The 22,815-nt window shown below is 41.2% G+C and overlaps 1 protein-coding gene and 1 long non-coding RNA gene across 23 annotated transcripts in view; one reads left to right on the top strand and one right to left on the bottom strand.

Annotated features, from left to right (window-relative positions):
• The window catches only part of LOC309614217, a 272,619-nt gene extending 250,647 nt beyond the window's left edge, over positions 1-21,972 (top strand). The window contains exon 2 of the long non-coding RNA XR_014236082.1: positions 348-21,972. This is a non-coding gene — a long non-coding RNA (uncharacterized lncRNA). The remainder of the gene's footprint in view (positions 1-347) is intronic.
• Positions 1-22,815, bottom strand: part of RBFOX1 (RNA binding fox-1 homolog 1) — a 2,204,510-nt gene that overhangs the window by 2,151,063 nt on the left and 30,632 nt on the right. The window lies entirely within an intron of this gene.

Below are 22,815 nucleotides of genomic sequence, written 5' to 3'. Positions count from 1 at the left end.
ACAAAGCATCATTAGAGACTACTACAAGCAACTCTATGCCAATAAAATGGACAACCTGGAAAAAATGGACAAATTCTTAGAAAGGTATAACCTTCCAACACTGAACCAGGAAGAAACAGAAAATATTAACAGACCAATCACGAGCACTGAAACTGAAACTGTGATTAAAAATCTTCCAACAAACAAAAGCCCAGGACCAGATGGCTTCACAGGTGAATTCTATCAAACATCTAGAGAAGAGCTAACACCCATCCTTTTCAAACTCTTCCAAAAAATTGCAGAGGAAGGAACACTTCCAAACTCATCCTACAAGGCCACCATCACCCTGATACCAAAACCAGAGAGAGATACTACAAAAAAAGAAAACTACAGACCAATATCACTGATGAATATAGATGCAAAAATCCTCAATAAAATACTAGCAAACAGAATCCAACAATACATTAAAAGGATCATACACCATGATCAAGTGGGATTTTTCCCAGGGGCTGCAAGGATTCTTCAATATATGCAAATCAATCAGTGTGATACACTGTATTAACAACTTGAAGAATAAAAACCATATGATCATCTCAATAGATTCAGAAAAAGCTTCTGACAAAATTCAACACTGATTTATCATAAAAACTCTCCAGAAAGTGGGCATAGAGGGAACCCACCTCAACATAATAAAGGTCATATATGACAAACCCACAGCCAACATCATTCTCAATGGTGAAAAACTGAAAGCATTTCCTCTAAGATCAGGAACAAGACAAGGACGTCCACTCTCACCACTATTACTCAACACAGTTTTGGAAGTCCTAGCCATGGTAATTAGAGAAGAAAAAGAAATAAAAGGAATCCAAATTGGAAAATAAGAAGTAAAACTGTCACTGTTTGCCAATGACATGACACTATACATAGATAATCCTAAAGAGGCCACCAGAAAACTACTAGAGCTAATCAATGAATTTGGTGAAGTTGCAGGATACAAAATTAGTGCACAGAAATCTCTTTTATTCCTATACACTAACAATGAAAGATCAGAAAGAGAAATTAAGGAAACAATCCCATTCACCACTGCAACAAAAAGAATAAAATACCTAAGAATAAACCTACCCAAGGAGGTAAAAGACCTGTACTCAGAAAACTATAAGACACTGATGAAAGAAATCAAAGATGACACAAACAGATGGAGAGATATACCATGTTCTTGATTTGGAAGAATCAGCATTGTGAAAATGACTATACTACCCAAAGCAATCTACAGATTCAACGCAATCCCTATCATATTACCAATGGCATTATTTTACAGAACTAGAACAAAACATCTTAAAATTTGTATGGAGACACAAAAACCCCAAATAGCCAAAGCAATCTTAAGGGAAAAAAACAGAGCTGGAGGAATCAGACTCTCTGACTTCAGACTCTACTACAAAGCTACAGTAATTAAGACAATATGGTACTGGCACAAAAACAGAAATATAGATCAGTGGAACAGGATAGAAAGCCCAGAGATAAACCCATGCACCTATGTTCAACTAGTCTATGATAAAGGAGGCAAGGATATACGATGGAGAAGACAGTCTCTACAACAAGTGGTGCTGGGAAAATTGGACAGTTACTTATAAAAGAATGAAATTAGAACACTCCCTAACACCATACACAAAAATAAACCCAAAATGGATTAAAGACATAAATGTAAGACCGAACACTATAAAACACTTAGAGGAAAACATAGGAAGAACACTCTTCGACATAAATCACAGCAAGATCCTTTTTGGCCCACCTCCTAGAGTAATGGAAATAAAAACAAAAATAAACAAATGGGACCTAATGAAACTTAAAAGCTTTTGCACAGCAAAGGAAACTATAAACAAGACGAAAAGACAGCCCTCAGAATGGGAGAAAATATTTGCAAACGAATCAACGGACAAAGGATTAATCTCCAAAATATATAATCAGCTCATGCAGCTCAATATTAAAAAAACAAACAACCCAATCCAAAAATGGGCAGAGGACCTAAAGCGACATTTCTCCAAAGAAGACATACAGATGGCCAAGAAGGACATGAAAAGCTGCTCAGCATCACTATTTGTTAGAGAAATGTAAGTCAAAACTACAATGAGGTATCACCTCACACTGATTAGAACGGGCATCATCAGAAAACCTACAAACAACAAATGCTGGAGAGGGTGTGGAGAAAAGGGAACCCTCTTGCACTGTTGGTGGGAATCTAAATTGATACAGCCACTGTAGAGAACAGTATGGAGGTTCCTTAGAAAACTAAAAATAGAATTACCATATGACCCAGCAATCCCACTACTGGGCATATACCCAGAGAGAACCATAATTCAAAGATACACATGCACCCCAATGTTCATTGCAGCACTATTTACAATAGCCAGGTCATGGAAGCAACCTAAATGCCCATCAACAGATGAATGGATAAACAAGTTGTGGTACATATATACAATGGAGTATTACTCCTCCATAAAAAGGAACGAAATTGGGTCATTTGTAGAGACATGGATGGACCTAGAGACTGTCATACAGAGTGAAGTCAGAAAGAGAAAAACAAATATCATATATTAATGCATATATGTGGAATCTAGAAAAATGGTACGGAAGAACGGTTTGCAAGGCAGAAATAGAGACACAGATGTAGAGAACAAATGTATGGTCACCAAGGGGGGAAAGCGGAGCGGGGGTGGTGGTGGTGGGATGAACTGGGAGATTGGAATTGACATATATACACTAATATGTATAAAATAGATAACTAATAAAAACCTGCTGTTAAAGAAAAAAAAGGAGCATCTTAAATTGGAAAAAAAAAGAGGAATTAAATGACAAAGTCAATATACTTCTCCCAGTCCTACAAAGTTGGGCTTTTATTCTGTCACCACCCAGACCAAAAAAAAAAAAAAAGATACATCATTGAGGAGAAAAACTGCACCCCAGTGTTTACCACCAGCCCGCACCCGGATCAGTTACCTTCCAGAGATGTAAGAGTCCCCCTGGTGAAAGACAGAAAGCAGGTGTTTTAGAGGCTCCATGGGAAAAATCCCTGCCAGGATTTTGCCGCTCACAGTGCAGTGCTGGGTTCAGAATGAGAAACCTTGATTTCTCTTCAATACAAGCCCTGGCTTCTGTAATCCAGTGTAGCAGATAAAATGGGCCCCACACAGACTCAGCACATTGCGCCCACTTGGTCCCAAACTGATCCTAGTAAACCAGCATTCTCTGAGGCCACCAGTTCAGACTGCTCCATGCAGTGCGGTCACCACTCGGTCACCACTCAGTCCCCACCCACATGCAAGCCCACCTGGAGAATACCACACAACGTGCAGGTGGATTGAAACCTCCCTGGGAAAAGCAAAACTCCTGCAAATCAATAAGCAAAAGATGACTCACTGAAAAAAAGAGAAAGGACATGAAGAGGCAAATTTCATGAAACTAGATCCAAGTTGCCAATAACTGCACAAAGAGGTTCAATCACACGGGGAACAGGGGAAACGTGAATGAAAACATTTCTCTATATTATCTGAGAAAAATCCCTTCATCTGGCTAACTTCCACCCATCCTCCAGATCTCAGCTGAAATTCCTCTTCCATAGAGATGTTATTTTCTTCATAGCTCTCATCACCAGTTATGATGGATGTATGTGTGTGTGTGTTTTAGTTTAATTTCTGTCTTCCCTACCAGCCCACGAGCTCCATGAAGGGAGCAACAATGTCTGACTTACTCACCGGTATGTCCTCAAGACTTAGAAGAGTGTCTGGCGAAAGTAGGTGCTTAATAAATATTTATTCAGTGAATGAATGAATGAAGTACAATTAGCTCTTTGCAGCAGCTCTGGGACAGGATTTGCATCCATGTTCACATCAACCAAGACAGACCAATCTCCCCTTGGAAAGTACACAGCTGTTGCCTTCCACTCATACTGCCCCAAAGAGTAAGAGGGACAAGGGCTGTTCCCAGCCCCGCACACCTGTCTGGAGAAAAATGCAAGAGGATTACCTAACACCTTTCCACAGGAGTATCACTGGGGAGCCTGCTGATTTAATGTTCCTAAAAGGTGTAGCAGAGGATGCTACCAAAGTGTAAATTCTCCCAAAACTTAAGCCTTTAAATTCTACTGCACAGGGGCTGCCATGAAGCAATATTTTGTGAGCCACAGATTCCAATAAAACTCTCTCTGAGATGATGAAGGCTTTCTTGGTAGCCTAAGGGCTGGTATATGAATAATCTGTCAGCATTATGCTGTGTCACTTAAATATTCCTTTGGAGATTTGTCAGAAGAAAATTTAAGTAAAATTAAAGTTCAAATGGAAATGAAAAATTAAGTTATGATCAAAGCTATAATCTCATATTGGATTTTTTTTAAAGCTGTAGAGAAAAGTCCCATTTAAGATTTCCTGTTTTGTATTTATGGATCCAAACGGAGGTATTCCCACTGTGCCTTGTTTAAAAGGCTGATATGCAGAGTTTGGGCCTCCCCCCGTTATTAGATGCTGAACTTAGCTCCAGGGGAAAAACGGCATCTCAGTTTCTATGGGCAATCCAATTTTAATCATTTTTACTTTATTGGAATTTTCATAGGAGTCCAGGTACAAGAGATTCAGAATTAATCTAAGTCATAAACAAAGCAAAAATGGAGAGGAATGGAGTGAATGATAATTCAACACCTATAAGGCATGGTTCTTTTTTCCTAAAATATGCACCATGGTGTGGGGTAGGGGAGGGGACCAAAGCACTGTTTGGATTCAAGCCCCTCAAAGTCAGAAGGATGTCTGAAGTTCTTCTAAAACACTGGCATCTGTGACTCCCACAAACAGTTTTTCTCTAGGGTTTCAGAATATTCCCTGCCACTTATCAAACTGAGAGAAGAAGCTGTGATGGAAAGAGAGGTGACAAAAGCAGAAGTCTGGAAGCCCCTGGAGAGAGACACAGCTTGACCGTGGAACTGAAATGCACACTCCAAAAGAAAGCATTTACCACAGACTGAGCCCTGTGTGGACTGTCTGCATAGAATCCTCTGCCACTGTGGTTTGTGTGCTACGTCCTAGCAGCAAATCCCAGAGAAAACAGGGGTGATATCCAATGTGTCCTGTGCTGTATGGATCCATCAACAACATGATGATCATACTAATGAAACTAGTGAAGCATCCTCTCTAGTCTAGACCAACAGCCTCTCTGTATAAGCTTATGGCAGTTTTTTTTCTGATCAAAAATAATAAAGGTATTTTCTAATTTGAAGTTTTCTTATTAAACAAAAGGACACTTCAAAGCACACAGAGAATACAAAAAAATACTTTATTAACCTAAAAGAAGGTGGGGAAGGAGAAATGGAGGAACAAAAGACAGAAGATACAAATAAAAAATAAAACCCAAGATAGTAGATTTAAATCCAACAATATCAGTAATTGCATTAAATGTAAATGGGCTAAACACTCCTTGTAAAAGGCACAGATTGATAGACTGAACTAAAAAGCAACAACAATTATACTTCTATTTATAAGAAATACAAGCAAAAGAGCAAGAAAGGATTTGCAAAATGGAAGCCAGAGTCTTCCTCAAGGATTAGCTTCCTTAACTTTGTAAGCTAATCTACAGAGTAACATCCTATCACCTTTTCCATATTCTATTCATTAAAAATGATTCACAAGGTTCAGCTCACACTCAAGTGATGGAGATTACACAAGTGTGTGAACAACAAGAGGCAGAGACAACTGGGAACCATTTTAGAGGCTGTCTATCAAACAAATCTAGTGAGAGTGATCAAGGGGAAAAAAAGAGAAAACACAAAATACCAGTATCAGGAATTAGAGTTGATATCAATATAGATCACATAGATACTCAAAGGATAATAAGGAGATAAAATGAACAACATCGTGTCAATGACTTCAACAACCTAGATAAAATGGACAAATTCCTTGAAAGACACAGTACCAAAACAGAAAAAAAGAAGAAATATAAAATATGAATAGCCCTATAGCTAGTAAACAAATTGAATCCATAATTTAATATTTTCCCACAAAGAACAACCCCAGTCCCAGATGTTTTCACTGGAAAATTCTATCAAGTACTTAAGAAATAAATGATATAAATATACCCACACTCAGAAAATGAGAGAACATTTCCAATTAATCTTATGAGGCCAGCCACATACAAACAGCAACAACAAAAACCACATACTAATATTCTTCATGAGCATTAATGTAAACATCCTTAATAAAATATTTGCAAATCAAATCCAGCAATAGATAAAAAGGATAACACAACATGAATAAATGAGGTTTATCTCAGGAATGCAAAGTTGGCTCAACATTCAAAAGGCAATTAGTGTAATTCATCACATTAAGAAAAAAAGGAGGACAAAATTTAACACCCATTCATGATTAAAAAAAAAAACCCACAGCAAACTAGGAATAGAAGGAAACTTCCTCAATATAGGAATAGAAGGAAACTTCCTCAATATGCTACAGCATTATTTTAAGACTTACAGCTAACATCATATTTAACGGTAAAACGATAAATGCTTTTCCCTTAAGATAAGCAACAAGGCAAGGATGTCCATTATCACCTCTTCTACTCAACATTTTGCTGGAATTCCTACTAGTGCAATAAGGCAAGAAAAACAAAAGGCATAAAGATTACAAGAGAAATAAGTAAAACTATCATTATTTGCAAATGACATGATTGTGTACATAGAAAAACCTACGAAATCTATAAAAACTTCACCATAATTAAGGAGCTTAGCAATATTTCTAGATATAAGGTCAATATATAAATGTCAATTAAATTTTTATATACTGGCAATGAACAATTGGAAAATAACATTTTAAAACAATACCACTTAAAACAGTATCAAAAGAAATCAAATAACTAGGAGTAAATCTGAAAGAAAGATTTACAAGACCTCTACACTGAAGATTTCTTTAAAAAGACCAAAATAAAATGGATAGACAGAACATGTTCATGGATTAGAAGGTTCAATATTATTAAAACATCAGTCGTCCCCAAACTGATCTATAGATTCAGTGCAATCCCAAACATAATCTCAAAAGCATTTCTCGTGAAACTCAATAATCTGACCCTAAAATGTATATGGAAATGCAAGCAACCTAAAATAGCCAAAACAATCTTGAAAAAGGAAAACAAGATTGGAAAGCTTACACATCCTGATTTCAAGACTTAATATACAGCCATAGTAATCAAGATAGTGTGGTATTGGTGTAAGGAAGGATAATAGATGAATGGAACAAATTAGAGAATTCAAAAATAGACCCACACATATATGGTCAATTGACCTTTTATAAAGATGCCAAATCAGTTCAATGAGGAGAGGAATGCTTTCTTAACAACTGGTGGCAAAACAACTAGACATCCACATGGGAATAAAAGAAACTTTGACCTCTACTTCACACCATACACAAAAATTCATTTGAGATGGATCAGAGACTTAAACACAAAGTTGAAACCATAAAACTGCTATGAAAAAAAACACAGGGGGAATATCCTCATAACCTTGGGGTTAGCAAAGTTTCTTAGACAAACACAAAAAGCACTAACCAAAAAAGAAAAAAATGATAAATTGGAATCCATCAAAATTTTAAGTGGCTGCTCATCAAAGAACACCATTAAGAAAATGATGAGGCAAGCCACAGACTGAAAGAAAATGTTTGCAACATGTGCATCTGACAATGGACTGTTATCCTGAATGTCTAAAGAACCTCTACAAATCAATAATAAAAAGATAAACAACCCAATTGAAAAATGGACAAAGACTTGAACATAAACTTTCCAAAAGAAGATAAGTAAATGGCCAAGAAGCACATGAAAATCTTCTCAACATTATTTAGTCATCAGGGAAATGCAAATTGAAACCATGATGAAATACCATTTCATATTGGCTGATATGGCTGTAATCAAAAATAATGACAATAGCAAATGTTGGTGAGGATTTTGAATAACTGGAACTCTCCTTCATTGCTTATGAGAATGTAAAATGGTACAATCACTTTGGAAAATGCGTTGGCAATTTCTTACAAAGTTAAATACACACCTACCCTATGACCCAGCAAGTCCACTCCTAAGTATTTACTGAATGCAAATATATGTCCACACAATGATTTGCAAATAATTATTCACAGGAGTTTTATTCAGAATAACAACTACAACAACAAAAAAAAACTAGAAACAAATGCCCATCTAGTGGTGGATGAATAAACAAATTATGGACTATTCATAGAATGGACTACTACTCACCAATAAAAGATAAAAAGGGAAGGACTACTGATACACAAAACATGGATCAATCTCTAAAACATTTTGTTGTGGGGGAAAAGCCAGGCAAAAAGGAGAATATATTATATGATTCCATTTATATGAAGCCCAAGAATTCACAAACTTAATCTATGGTGATGGAGATCAGAACAGTGATTTCCCCTAGGAGGTGATAGGATTGTATGAGCAGGGTCACCAGGGGACTTTCTAGGGCTATGGAAACATTCTACATCTTGTTTGGCATGATGGTTACATGGATGCACACAACTGTCAAAACTCATCAAATTGAACACTTAAGATCTGTGTGTTTCATTGTATGTTTTTTGAAAATCAAGTAGAACACACAACTCCAGATTTTTCAAACAGTGCAGCCTGCACTCTGCAGAATATTGAATTTTTCAACACTCTCAGTGTCACTTTCATTTCTTTTATGCCTCTTGATTTCTGACTTTCTCCCAACAAGCCAAGCCCTGGCATACCATCTAGTCTTCCTGAATGTTTCCAGCCAAGCTGTATAGGACCAACCTCTCACATATCAGTAACAAAGTCTTTACTTTGGAGCACTCTAGAAATCCAACTCCATGATTTTGAGACTTACTGTTAACACTCCCCCAAGATTTGATCTTACTATTACTTCAAAATTAAATACACTAGGACTTCCCTGGTGGCACAGTGGTTAAGAAAACGCCTGCCAATGCAGGGGACATGGGTTCGAGCCCCATTCCGGGAAGATCCCACATGCCCCAGAGCAGCTAAGCCTGTGCGCCACAACTACTGAACCTGCTCTCTAGCCCGAGAGCCACAACTACTGAAGCCCGCACGCCTAGAGCCTGTGCTCCGCAACAAAAGAAGCCACCGCAATGAGAAGCCTGCACACCACAACGAAGAGTAGCCCCCACTCGCTGCAACTAGAGAAAGGCCACATGCAGCAATGAAGACCCAAAGCAGCCAAAGATAAATAAATAAATAAATTTCTAAAAAAAATTAATACACTGCCTGTGTTACACCTCTCACTACCAAGGTTACAAACAAGCTGCTTACAGTGTATTTTGTTTGAACCACACAGTATTTCTTATTTGGGCCAACATACAATAATTAGACATTTTCACACAAAGTCCAGACTTCCAGATTTGTTTAAACCATCAGTAGATCCAGCAATAATCAACTGGTGCTAAAATATGGCAACCCTCTTTTCAAAGAGCAGCTGATCGCTTTTTTTACTTAAATACATTTCTTTTTAAAGGACTCATTTACTGCTATGTCTGCAAAAAATAAAGTCAATGGCAACATAATATTATTCAATTCTAGCTGGATACTGTTGGCTACAGAAGCATCTGAGCTATACCCTGCTCTTTATGTTTAAAAGGGAGAATATAAAGTGTTTAAGACATTTTAGCACCTGCAGAGTTTGTTCTTGACACAGTCATAAAGATGAGAGAATTAAAAAGTAAATAACTTTATCACATTGTAACTGAAACATTATTTAATACCAAGTCTGTGTAGCACCTACACTCAGCTCTCAGTCCACCTAAAAATCTCTTTGTATGCAAACACTAACACCAGTCCTGAAATGAAAAACACTACCGCAAGTCTAAATTCCTCCACGGAACTCTAAGTTCCTCGAGGAACAGAGATATATCTTATTGATTTTTACATCCCTGGAACCAAGCACAATATCTGGCCCAGAGCATTAACATATTTTTTCATTAAATGGACTCAATGGGCACTGGGTATATAAACATCTCTCAAGCAGGAAACTGGAATGCAGTGGAGAGGCAGACTTTTAAAACAGGACGGGAGCTCCCTCCTGCTCTTCTAGTGAAGAACTCAAAGTAGGGAAGAAACCAGAGTTACAGATACTACCAGGGACAGAGTCCCTCAAAGATATCTTGAACTCAGGTAAAGACGCTGCTTTTTACAAAATGTCACACCCAACTTTAACACCCAGTTAATTTAGTCCATGTTCCAGACAAGTCAAACTGGGGAAAGGATACAGGGTCCAGGGTTAGATCTCCAAGGTGAGATGAAGGAGATTCTGTGAGAACAGCATAGGAAGATCTCAGGAGGAAATTTGGGGCCAAAGAGGGAGCCTTTCATATCCAGGAGACCAAAGACCAGTATGACCTGATAATATTAACATTGGTAACAATGATGATAATAATAAATAATCCTCTCATTTAATCTTCACTAAAACCCAACCAACGAGAAATGAAGGCCCTGAGTCTGGCAGGCTGCAAGGAACTGAATGCCACCAACAATCACGCGAGCTTGGAAGCAGACCCATCATCACTGGAGCCTCCAGATGAGGACACAGCCTAGCCAACACCTTGCATTGCAGCCTTGTGAGACCCAGAGGAGAGGACCCATCCAAGCCCCCCACCTGGACTTCTGACCCACAGAAACTGTGCCCTAATAAATGTGTGTTAATTTAAGCCACTAAGTTTGTGGTAATATTGTTACACAACAATAGACAACAAATACAAAAACAAGCTTACATAATTGACAGACTAAGGAAGATGTAGAACTTGGATCTGAACCTGTTTTCAGACTTGTGCTCTCAGCCTCCCCAGGGAGACCCAACCTGGGAGAAAGTGATGCAGGGCTGTGATCACTCTCCTCTTTCTGCCCAGGAGTCTCCCAAACACAAGTCAAACACAAGGGCCCTGCTGCCTGTGCCAAATGTATCATTGTGTGCTCTGCTGCTTCACTGAGAGCTCCATGAGAGAGGGACCACCTCGGCCTTGTTCACACCACATCCACAGGGCAACGGCCTAGTCGCTGATACACGGAGAGGTGAACAGTGGGGAAACCTAAGAGTTTGCATAAGTAGTTCGCAGACCATTGGGCACATAACAGTTGCCTGGGGTTGCTTGTGAAATATGTACCATCCTGGGCCTCACTTATAAGATTCTGACTTGATCGGTCAGAGTTGGATTCAGAGAAGCTACACAGTTAGCAAGGATCCTGGGGCATACAAATTAACCCAAAAATGTGAAGGAAAATGGAAAGGCAGAGCCATGCTAGAGGCTAGACATGAACACAAATATAACATGAAAGGGTCGATTCCAGGAGGAGAGTCCTTTTATACTTTTTTTTTTTTAATTTATTTTTGGCTGCATTGGGTCTTCGGTGCTGTGCGCGAGCTTTCTCTAGTTGTGGTGAGCGGGGCTACTCTTCATTGCAGTGCGCGGGCTTCTCATTGCAGTGGCTTCTCGTTGCGGAGCATGGGCTCTAGGCACACAGGCTTCAGTAGCTGTGGCTCGTGGGCTTTAGACCGCATGCTCAGTAGTTGTGGTACATGGGCTTAGTTGCTCCGCCGCATGTGGGATCTTCCTGGACCAGGGCTCAAACCCATGTCCCCTGTATTGGCAGACGGATTCTTAACCACTGCGCCACCAGGGAAGTCCTAGGAGGAGAGTCTTAAGCAGGAGATCTCAGCCCAGGCTGCACATTTGAACCACCTGGGGGCTTTTAAAATCCAAATCCAGGCTCCACTCCCCGGACTAACTACTTTAGAACCTCTGGGGGTGGAACACAAGCACCGGTATTTTTTTTAATTGAGGTAAAATGTATATAATATAAATGTCACCATTTTAAAGTGTACAGACAATACAGTATCATTTGGGATATTCACAATGTTATGCAACCACCACCTCTATCTAGTTCCAAAATGTTCTCAAAAGGAAACCTCAGGTTTGATCCCTGGTCAGAGAACTAAGGTTCCGCATGCCGCACAGCGTGGCCAAATTTAAAAAAAAAAAAAAAGAAAATAGAGCTTATGGAGGTTCTCTGGTGGCCTAGTGGTTAGGATTCCAAGCTTTCACTGCCGTGGCCCAGGTTTGATCCCTGGTCAGGGAACTGAGATCCCACAAGCTGTGGTGCAGTCAAAAATTAATTAATTAATTAATTAATTTAAAATATTATAAAAATTAAAATTAAAAAAAGGAAACCTCATACCGTTAGCAGTCCCTCCACCTTCCCTCCAGCCCCTAAACTGCCTTCTGTCTCAATGGGTTTGCCCATGTCAGATATTTCATATAAATGCAGTCACATAATATATACAATAGCCAAAAGGTGGAAACAGCCCAGATGTCCATCAACGGATGAATGGATAAACAAAATGTGGACTATCCCTATGACAGAACATTATTCAGCCATAAAAAAGAATGAAGTACCAATATACACTACAGCGTGGATAAACCTCAAAAACACTACACTGAGTGAATGAGACATCAGTATTTTTTTAATCTCCCAGGAGATTCCAAGGTACAGCCAAGGTCAAGACCCATTGGTCTAAGCAATGGACACAGTTCAGACTGAATCAAATAAGGCAGTCAGGGGAGAGAGGGACATTTCATTAAGGATGACCATGTGTGGACGCCTGGCTGCTGCAGGGATGGGAGTAAGGCGTGACAACAGCAGCCCCAATCCCAGCATGTGGGGACACATTTTAGCTCCTTTGGATCCTCACCAGTTGATACATTTCGTGGGTTCTCCAGCTCTAAGACACAGGAGGCCAAGGAACCCAGTGAGAGGGCGTTTGGAAAGAAAATTCATGCTATTTTCCCTTGGGGTATATACAGAGACCAGCCTTGATCCCAGCCATGGGCCCAACCTAACTTTCCAAATTCCTTCTGAAATTTGACTTGCCACTTCTAGAAACTCTGCCCCAAAACCAAAGTGGGACACCCCAGAGTTCACTTAGGAGGAATGAGCTTCCGCAAACAACTCTGGTGCACGTACCCAACTAGAATCACCCCAGCTGCCTTCTCTTCCCAATCAGGGGAAGTGATAGTGTTGGTGCTCCAGAGTCTATTTGCATCGGGTTTTTATGGAAAATATGGTCGTGTCACTCACAGGAAAAACAAATCACAGCCCACGCTGGAGCTGCGGCTTAATAACATGGCTGAGTGTTAGTGCAGGCTTTCCACAGCAATATCAAACCCAAGAAAACCAGCAACAAGCTCCCAGCAACATTTCTGCCAAATGATTTGGGGGAGAAAACAGCAGAGGAGACCCTTAACATTGCTTTCTCTGCATGAAAGGGTTCGGTTGGCAACAGCAAATGTGCTCATTGCTGGGGTCTTTCAAATCAAACCAAGTTGAGCGCGGACTGTCCTCCTGTAGCCGGCCAGAAGTGGATTTAGACCAATATGATAACACTGGCGCAAATCTGAATAGATTTCACTCCCCACAGCAATCCAGATTATTCTAATATGCTTTCTCAGTGGCATTCGTATTTCTCACAAAAGCAAATGAACATCCCTCTGCGATGAATTAAAACAAAGAATTAATAAGCTCAGGACAAGGGGTGGGGGGTGGGAGTTGCTGACTGTACAAGAACATACTGTAAATGGCATTTCCAAGTCTAGATGTCTTCATCACAAATGCCAGCACTCCTGGTTGCAGAGGCCCCAAGTCTTCTCAGACTGGAAGACCCAATTAGCAAAGCTTTTTGTTCACACCCTTTCTCTCCAGACCTCCAGCCCACTCAACCCACCTTCAATGGCCAAGTCTTGTTGGTTTTACCTCCTGAATCTTTCTGGAATCCACTCACTGCTCAGCCACCCTCTGATATCATCATGAATCAAGCCACAGTCTCCACCTGTTTGATTATAAACACCTCTGAACTGGTCTCTCCATTTCTCCTTCTCCTGTTGCAATCCCGTACTCCACATAGAGACCAAAGGAATACCTTCAGAATGCACATCCAAACAGATCACTCCTTTCTGATGGCTCCCCACTGCTCTGTGGGTTAACAATCACACAAGCTCATCTTTACTGAGCACAATTATCTTATTTCATCCTTACAACACATTTTATTTCACTAACGGGCGGTTAAGCAGGATGCCCAAGATGACACAGCTAGCGTGTCGTTCTAATGCCTTCATAGGAGACCTACGTGAGCCTGCCTCTCCCTCCTCCAGATCCTTTTCCTCATACTCTCCCTTGTCATCCAGGCTCCAGCCACATGAACCTCTTTGATGTCCCTCAAATTTGCTCCATTCCTTTCTACCTCAGGGCCTTCACATATGCTGTTCCTCACCTTGAAATGCTCTTCCCAACTTTTCTTACCTCGTTAACACATTCGCCCTCCAGGTCTCCCCTTAAATGTCATCTCATCAAGGAAGACTTTATTTTTTTAATATAACAGCTTTATTGAAATATAATTCACATACCATACAATTCATCCACCTAAAGTATACAATTCAATGGTTTTAAGTGTATCCACAGAGTTGGGTAACAACTACTACAATTTTAGAACATATACATCACCCCAAAAAGAAACCCTGTATCCATTGGCAGTCACTTCCCATTTCCCTCAACCCCCAGCCCCTGGCAATGACTAATCTTCTTTCTGTCCCTATGGATTTGCCCATTATAGACATTACATATAAATGGAACCAAACCATATGTGGCCTTCTGTGTCTGGTTTTTTTCACTGAGCCTCATATTTTCAAGGTTCATTCATGTTATAGCCTGTATCAGTGCTTCATTCATTTTTATGGCCAAATAATATTCCATTGTACGGATGGACCACATTCTATTTATCCATTCATCAGTTGATAAATATTTGGGTAGTTTCTGCTCTTTGACTCTTATGAATAGTGCTGCTGTGACATTGTTTACACATTTGTGTGGACATGTTTTCATTCCTCTTGGGTCTATACCTAGGAGTGGAATCTCTGGGTCATATGAAAACTCTATGCTTAAACTTTTGAGGAACTTCCAGACGGTCTAAGGAAGCCCTTCCTGACCCTCTGAGACTGAGGTTCCCTCTCACCATGTGTATATTCTCTTCATACCTTTCACTTCTCTTTCAGAGCACTTGTGACAAACGTGTCAATGACCTGGTTAACTTTTAACTTAATGCCCATACCCCCTCTGGACCATCAATGTCTAATAGAAATATGATGTAACCACATGCTTCCTTTCACAATTTGTAGCAGTCACTTTTAAAATAATAATAATAAAATGAAACAGGTGAAAGTAATTTTAGTATCACTTATTTGACCAAGTATACCCAAAATAACATTTCAGCATGTATTAAAGTTTTTAAAATAGTAATGAAACACTTCACGTTATTTTTTTATATTGTCTTCAAAATCCAGTGTGTATTTTCACTTCCGACACATTGCAATTTGTACACTCCCCATTTCAAGTGCTCAGTAACCCCACATTGCTAGTGGCTACCTTACTGGAAAGTGCAATCCTAAACTTCTCACTCCCTGAAGGCAGGAACCCTGCTTGCTTTTGCAAGTCATCATATCCTCAGTTCCTGGTACAGTGTCTAGGATGGAACAGGCACCCCATGAATATATGCTGAATACTGAACAAATGAATCCATCCCAACCTCCACTCCTCCAAAAAAAAATCTCAAAAATTCACATAGATCCATCTGGTCTTTTCCAGCAACTTGAAGATGTTAAGAAAAGGCAATGAAATGTGGGACTCCTGTGTGCAGTACCATGGGTCACAAGGACCTTCCACTCTTCAGGCAGAGTTTTTGTTGAAGCCAGAACCAATTTAACAAAGAGGTTGTTTTTTTGTTTTTTTGTTTTTTAACGTGACTATGTTTTATTTGTTTTATTTAACGATGTGTGAAACACTTTGAAAGGGCAGAGTGGCTGTCTGGGGAAGCCTATTTAATGTCCTCCCTTTATTTTAAAATGTTGGCTAATGTTATTATAAAAGGAAGTAGCTCCAGGGCTTCCCTGGTGGCGCAGTGGTTGAGAGTCTGCCTGCCAATGCAGGGGACACGGGTTTGAGCCCTGGTCTGGGAAGATCCCACATGCCACGGAGCAACTAGGCCCGTGAGCCACAATTACTGAGCCTGCGCATCTGGAGCTTGTGCTCCGCAACAAGAGAGGCCCCGATAGTGAGAGGTCCGCGCTCCGCGATGAAGAGCGGCCCCCACTTGCCGTAACTAGAGAAAGCTCTCACACAGAAACGAAGACCCAACACAGCCATAAATAAATAAATAAATAAATAAATGGATCATCACGTAAAAAAAAAAAAGGAAGTAGCTCCAACAAGTAGGTGTGTGCACGCGTGCACACACACACACACACACAGCTCATGAGTCCATGGGGCAAATGGGGCTAACAGCAGCTTCCTAATAGCCAGCCTTCTTTGTGGTGAGGAAATAATTACCAGCATGTAAAAGCGTATATATATTCGACCATTCTCACTTCCTGCAAAATTCAAATCTACAATTGATTTTCTTTCTAGGGTCCTGAAACCAGTTTTGTCAAAATTACTCAGGAATGGAATGAGGCCAAGCATTGTCCCTTGGGGACTCAGGACAAAGCAAGTCAGCCATGGTCAGTGCAGAGTTGGCCACATGCAATTACACCCAGACCTACGGGACAGCGATGGTCCCTCCCCAGCCAGGTCCCCATTGCCTGGACTGCAGCCAGAAGCATTCAGGCACAGGTGCATTAAACAAGTATTTATTGGATTTTATTGATGGTTGGGGGTTGTAGTCGATTACAGTGTATTAATGGACCCAGTTCTTCACTATGCCCTAAATCCAGGCCCTTTGCCATATGATTTCACAGTTCTTCTCACTAAAGAGTCAACGTATATTTCTCCAGCCCTTGACATCAGGTTTAGTTGTATGTCTTGCCTTGGCCAAAGGAATGTTGGTCTGCATTATGTGACCAGAAGCTTGCAGAGTGGGTGTTCAATCCTTCTTGCTCTCTTTTCCTCTGCCATCACCATGAGAACACACCCAGGCAAGTCTGCTGGTCCCAGAAGAAGATAAGAGACACAAGGAGCAGAGTAGAGTTTCCCAGATGTACCCAGCCTAGATCAACCAACCCTCAGCTGACCTGCATATCCACAAAAATATATACTGTAGTTGTTGTGTAAAGCCACTGATTTGGGGTGGCTTGTTACATAGCATTTTTGTGGCAATAGCTAACTGATACAAAGACAGACAGCTATATGGGGATCTTTCAATTGCCTTTATTTATTACAAAGTGGACTGAAGAGCTACTTTGGCCCTGACACTATCAGTTATCTACCCAGAAACTGGTTATTCCTTTCTTCTACCTTGTTCGCAGAACTCCTATTTCACTCAGGTATGTTTCTTAGAAGTGTTGGCCTCAGAGAATGAATCATGATTAGTTTAAGCAGAGTTTGGCAAGGTACAGCCCAAGGGCCAAATCTGGCCCACTGACTGTTTGTAAATAAAGTTTTATTGGAGCAAAGCCATGCCCATTCATTTATGCGTTGTCTGTGGCTGCTTTCATGTTACAATGGTAGAGTTGAGAAGTTGCAACAGAGGGTGTCTAAACCAAAAAGCCTAAAATATATTACCATTTTTTTAACAGAAAAAGTTTGTCGTTCCCTAGTCTGAGGCTTAGATCCTAAAGTAATGTTACTCAAACCCCCCTTAGCCAGTGACTGGTTTAGGACTGGTCCAAGACTCCATTCTACCTGCTCTATTGAGGGCTGATGTGGCTGAGATGTAGGAAGTCTGCTGGGATTTTCCAGGAGAGGTTTTAATATAGAAATGTGCAGAGAGATGCTGTGTCCCTTCCTTCTTGCCTTTGTCTGTTGTCACATAAGGACTTCATATTTGGATTGTGGCAGCCTCCTCCATCCCTCCGTGATGGGAGGGAAAGGCAAAAGCATCACAGAAAAGGCAAACAAGAAATCCGTTATCTCGAGCTATTCATTCTGCAAACCCTGGAGTCAACTACCTCTGGTCTTAGTGTTTGAGACAATAAGCCCCTGTTGTTCAAGACGGGTGGACAGTCACTTGCTGGCTGGCTCTGCCAGGCAGGTCTTGTCTGTCTTACTTGCCCCAAAAAGCCTGGGGTCTGTGTGAGGGACCAAGGAGGTGAACCCCACTGCCACAGTTTAGGCAAAGTAACCCATCCACTAATACGTGAACGTGGTCGGATAGAGTCAGCATTTCCTCTGTCTCGCCAACCAGATCAATGTGTCCTCTCACAAAAGGGGCGGAGAGAGATGTGGAAGCTTCCCTCCCAGCTCATCCTCAGAAGTGATGCTGGAACCTCCTCCCTCTATCTACCAAAGAGGGGAAACTGGGGAGAGCGCCAGGCAGGAGAAATGCAACAGTGGTAGCAGTGTTTATGGAGCTTTGGTTTGTGGACCCAGTAGGAACTGCATTTCTAGACACGGGGTTTAAGAACGGAAAGGTGGAGTCATGTCTGCTGGCGTTCTCCTTCCCTCCAAGCCAGAGGGAATATATTTTGTTCCACCTCTCCCGGGTGTAAGAAATGGCACATTCCTATTTCAGTAACTCCAGTTAAATCTGCTCTGAGTACCCATACGCCTGGCAGGTGGGGAATTCGATCTTGTCATTATCAGGGCTTCTTTTCCTTCTCCATGAGTCTCCATGAGCTGTCACCATTGTTGCAGCTGCTCCTGATAATATCTGGGGATATTATTTTAAACAACATTTTAAAATGACCTCATATGGTCATTCCACTGACCACAAGCTCAGCCACAGGGATCCTCACTGTAGCAGGTCTCCACTACACATGGAAATCCCAAAAAGCCTCCTGTTCATCTTAACTGCCTCTAAAATCAAGCTGCCCTCACTTTCTCACCTCTAAACACAAATGCTAGCTCCTCCCCATCACTCCAAACTTTGGTGGCAACTCAGCTAAATCCTCCTCAAGGGCCCTTGGACACCAAAACTCTTCACCTTCCCTCTTTAGGGAGAAGATGCAAGGTGACCTGAGATCTTCAGAAGCCCAATGGTGGCCTCTCTCTTTGGTGGGGGGCGGGGGGTTGACAGTGGGAACCACAGTCTCCTGTTCAAGTGCTGTGTTTACCTTGCCACTACATCCCCAGGGCCTGGCACATAGTAGGTGCTATAAGGACAGCACATAGTAGGTGCAGTTAGTGTCTGTTGAACTGAACCTTGAGACTGAAGCTATTAGCAGAAAACAGCCAAGCAACAGGATGGAAAACCAACAAATTAAAAAAAAAAAATTCAAGTAATCATGGCTTTGAGCTCTGAACACACAGGGCACCAGCCCAAGTTTGGGCAATTTTAATACAACAACCATTTTGCCTCCAAACAAACTGACATCAGCTCCGGAAAGTCTCCCTCTGCCTCTCAAAAGAGCCAGTTTCTCCTTCTTTAAGTGGCAGCATTCCTCCTCAGGTTGCAAAGGAGCAGTATTCACCCCCACTTGCCTCCAGCTGAGGACTGCAGCCAGGCGCCAAAGGTTTGATAGCTAAGCAGTATATTTTAGAGAGAAAAACAAAATAACATCTCATCAATCTGTAAGTATCACCACTTTCCAGAGGGCAGATCCTGTCTGTGGAATTTTCTGCAGGTCGAATGCTGACATGGCTCAACTACATACTTTGGGGATCTTTGCAGGGAATAGTGAAGGTGCTCTGTAAAATAAAGAGACAAGAACTCAGAGTTCTCAGAGCAATCCAGGATGGAGGAGGTATGTGGAAAAATGCAGGAGTGAAGCAAAGTAAGAGAAGTCAGTGAGTCGGCCAAGACCAAGCAGGGAGCAATGTGACCCTGTCCTTGGCCCCAAATCTCAACAAGTCAACAAAATCCATTCATGTTTGGTGCAAATGGTTTATGCTTTGGAAATCAAAGCAGACTGGGAGATAAAGACAGCAGACTTGGATTCAGATGCCCAGGACCTTGGGAAGGTTGTAAGATATTGAGCCCCACCCCAGTCTCAGCAGAAATCTCAGGTAGGGCTTCAGGCGTCCATGGACCACAGAATTTGTGGCCTTGAAAGCATTGGTTCCTGAGAAGATGCTCCCAGTACATCTTCCAGCTCCACCACTTCCTACTGGGGCTATGGACAAGTTACTCAAGTGTTTCTAAAACCTCAATTTCTTATCTCTAAAGCAAAGGACATATTATCTACCTTATAAGGAAGTTATTGTGTGATTAAGAGGAGATGAAGGTGATCAGCACAGTACCTAGAACATGGCAAGCTCTCCAGAAATATGAGCCATCATCACCGTGACCTCTAGATCTCAGAGGACAGAGGGTTCTCCATGGACACAGTAGGCCCCAAATCAGGCTGAATGGCAGAATCCCTCAGGAATACCCAAGCCCTACCCAAGATCGACTGAGTCAGAATCACTGGAGGTAGGGCCCAGGAATCTGTATTTTTAAGCCCATCAAGTGATCAATAGAATTGCAACTTGCCTTCTTTTGGTTTTTTACATTTCTTTTACACTTTTTTCATTTCAATCATTTTAAATATATTCACAGATACATACAACAATCACCACAGTCAATTTGAGAACATCTCACCACCTCAAAAAGCAGTCCCATATCCTTTAGCTCTCACCCCCCACCCCCAGCCCCACACCCCAGGCCTAGACAACCACTAATCTACTTTCTGCCTCTGTAGATTTCCCTATTCTGCCCTTTCATATTAATGGAATCATATAATCATATAATATGTGACCTTTTGTGTCTAGCTTTTTTCACTCAGCATAATGTTTTCATGATTCATCAATATTATAGCAGGTATCAGAAGTTCACTCCTTTTATGGACAAATAATATTCCATTGTGTGGCTATGCCACATTTTGTTTATCTATTCATCTGTTGAAGGGCATTTGGGCTATTTCCACCTTTCGGCTATTATGAATGATGCTACTGTAAATATTCATGTATAAGTTTTTGTGTGGACCTATGTTTTCATTTCTGAATAGACCTATCTCCAAGTAAGATATACAAATGGCCAATAGGTACATGAAAAGACACTCAGCATCCTTAGCCATTGGAGAAATACAAATCAAAACCACAATGAGATCCCACTTCACACCCATAGGATGGCTAGAATCAAAAAGACTGCCAGTAACAAGGGTTGGTGAGGATGTGGAGAAATTGGAGCACTCACACACTGCTAGTGGGAATGTCAAATGGTGCAGCCACTTTGGAAAACAGTCTGGCAGCCCCTCAAACAATTAAATATAGAGTTACCACATGACCCAGCAATTCCACTCATAGGTATAGATCCACTTGGACCCTTTTAATCTGTGGGAAATGAACCATCAGTACTTGGCAAGAACAAAGAGGGGGAAAAGAGAGAGAAGTAGGAGTTGTGAGCAAAGCCTTCATGCAGGAGCTTGTGCTTGCTTTCCTTAGTGAGAACATCTCACTTTGATGAATGATTTTGGGGTTGAAGACACAAATATTCATAAAAGGTGACCCCTCAATGACTTCATCAGTTGCTCACCAAAGAAACCACTGTCTGTTCCAACCTGGAGGAAGACGTGCTGGGTGGAAGCTGGTGAGCCGTGGTCAGTCTGACCTCTGTACTTTATGAAAGATGGAGGGGATTTTCAAGAGTAACATGAACCGTATTGAATTTTTTGTTTTGCCCACTGACTTTAGAATCTCCTGCATAAGTCCTGGCATTCCTGTGTTTTTTATTGCTTCTAAGTAAATTTCCAGTTCAGCATAGTCTAGAGATGATTTGCTAAGAAACAAATCTCTTTCAAAAAATAATGCTAAACAGGGAGATCAGCTCTGTGCTTTGTGACCACCTAGAGGTGTGGGATAGGGAAGGTGGGAGGGAGGGAGATGCAAGAGGGAAGAGATATGGGAACATATGTATATGTATAACTGATTCACTTTGTTATAAAGCAGAAACTAACACACCATTGTAAAGCAATTATACTCCAATAAAGATGTTAAAAATAAATAAATAAATAAATAAATAAAAGTATTACCTGAAAAAAAAAAAAAAAGAATCTGCCTGCCAATGCAGGGGACATGGGTTTGAGCCCTGTCTGGGAAGATCCCACAGGCCGCGAAGCAACTAAGCCCGTGCGCCACAACTACTGAGCCTGCACTGTAGAGCCCACGCGCCACAACTACTGAGCCTGCGCTCTAGAGCCCACGAGCCACAACTACTGAGCCTATGTGCCACAACTACTGAAGCCTGCATGCCTAGAGCCTGAGCTCCGCAACAAGAGAAACCACCGCAATGAGAAGCCCGCGCACCGCAATGAAGAGTAGCCCCGCTCGCCGCAACTAGAGAAAGTCCTCAGGGAGCAACGAAGACCCAACGCAGCCATAAATAAATAAATAAATTTATTTTAAAAATAATAATAATAATAATGCTAAGAATATGGGCATAATTATACTACAGAGTTAACACAAATCACATTTGTATATATGAAGTGCAATACATTTTCATGTGTAATTTTTTTTAAAGTCCTTCATTCTCACATAGCCTGCAGGATGAGGTCTATCAAGGCACTTACCCCACAAGACCCTGTGTTCTTATCTGATTTGTGTTAGGGTAGAGTGACCTCTGATGGATCCATGTCTCAATCATCTTTTTCTTCTCCTCTCCTGGCAAGTTCTAGGCACATAGTGGTTCCCTGCATGTTTGTTGAATGAATAGGAGACAGGTGGCAACTGGGAATTCCACCCAGTCCTGATTCCACAGAAGTGCAGTCAGGACTCCAGAAACCGTGGGTATCTTCAAGACACTATGGCCAAATTCCTCAGTCTCACCGTGATTCTCCATTTCAACTCGAACCTCATGCATGCCCCTTG

The sequence above is a fragment of the Balaenoptera borealis genome (assembly GCF_965194805.1).
Source record: "Balaenoptera borealis genome assembly, chromosome: 16".
Taxonomy (NCBI): domain Eukaryota; kingdom Metazoa; phylum Chordata; class Mammalia; order Artiodactyla; family Balaenopteridae; genus Balaenoptera; species Balaenoptera borealis.
This window is presented reverse-complemented; position numbering and strand designations above follow the sequence as displayed.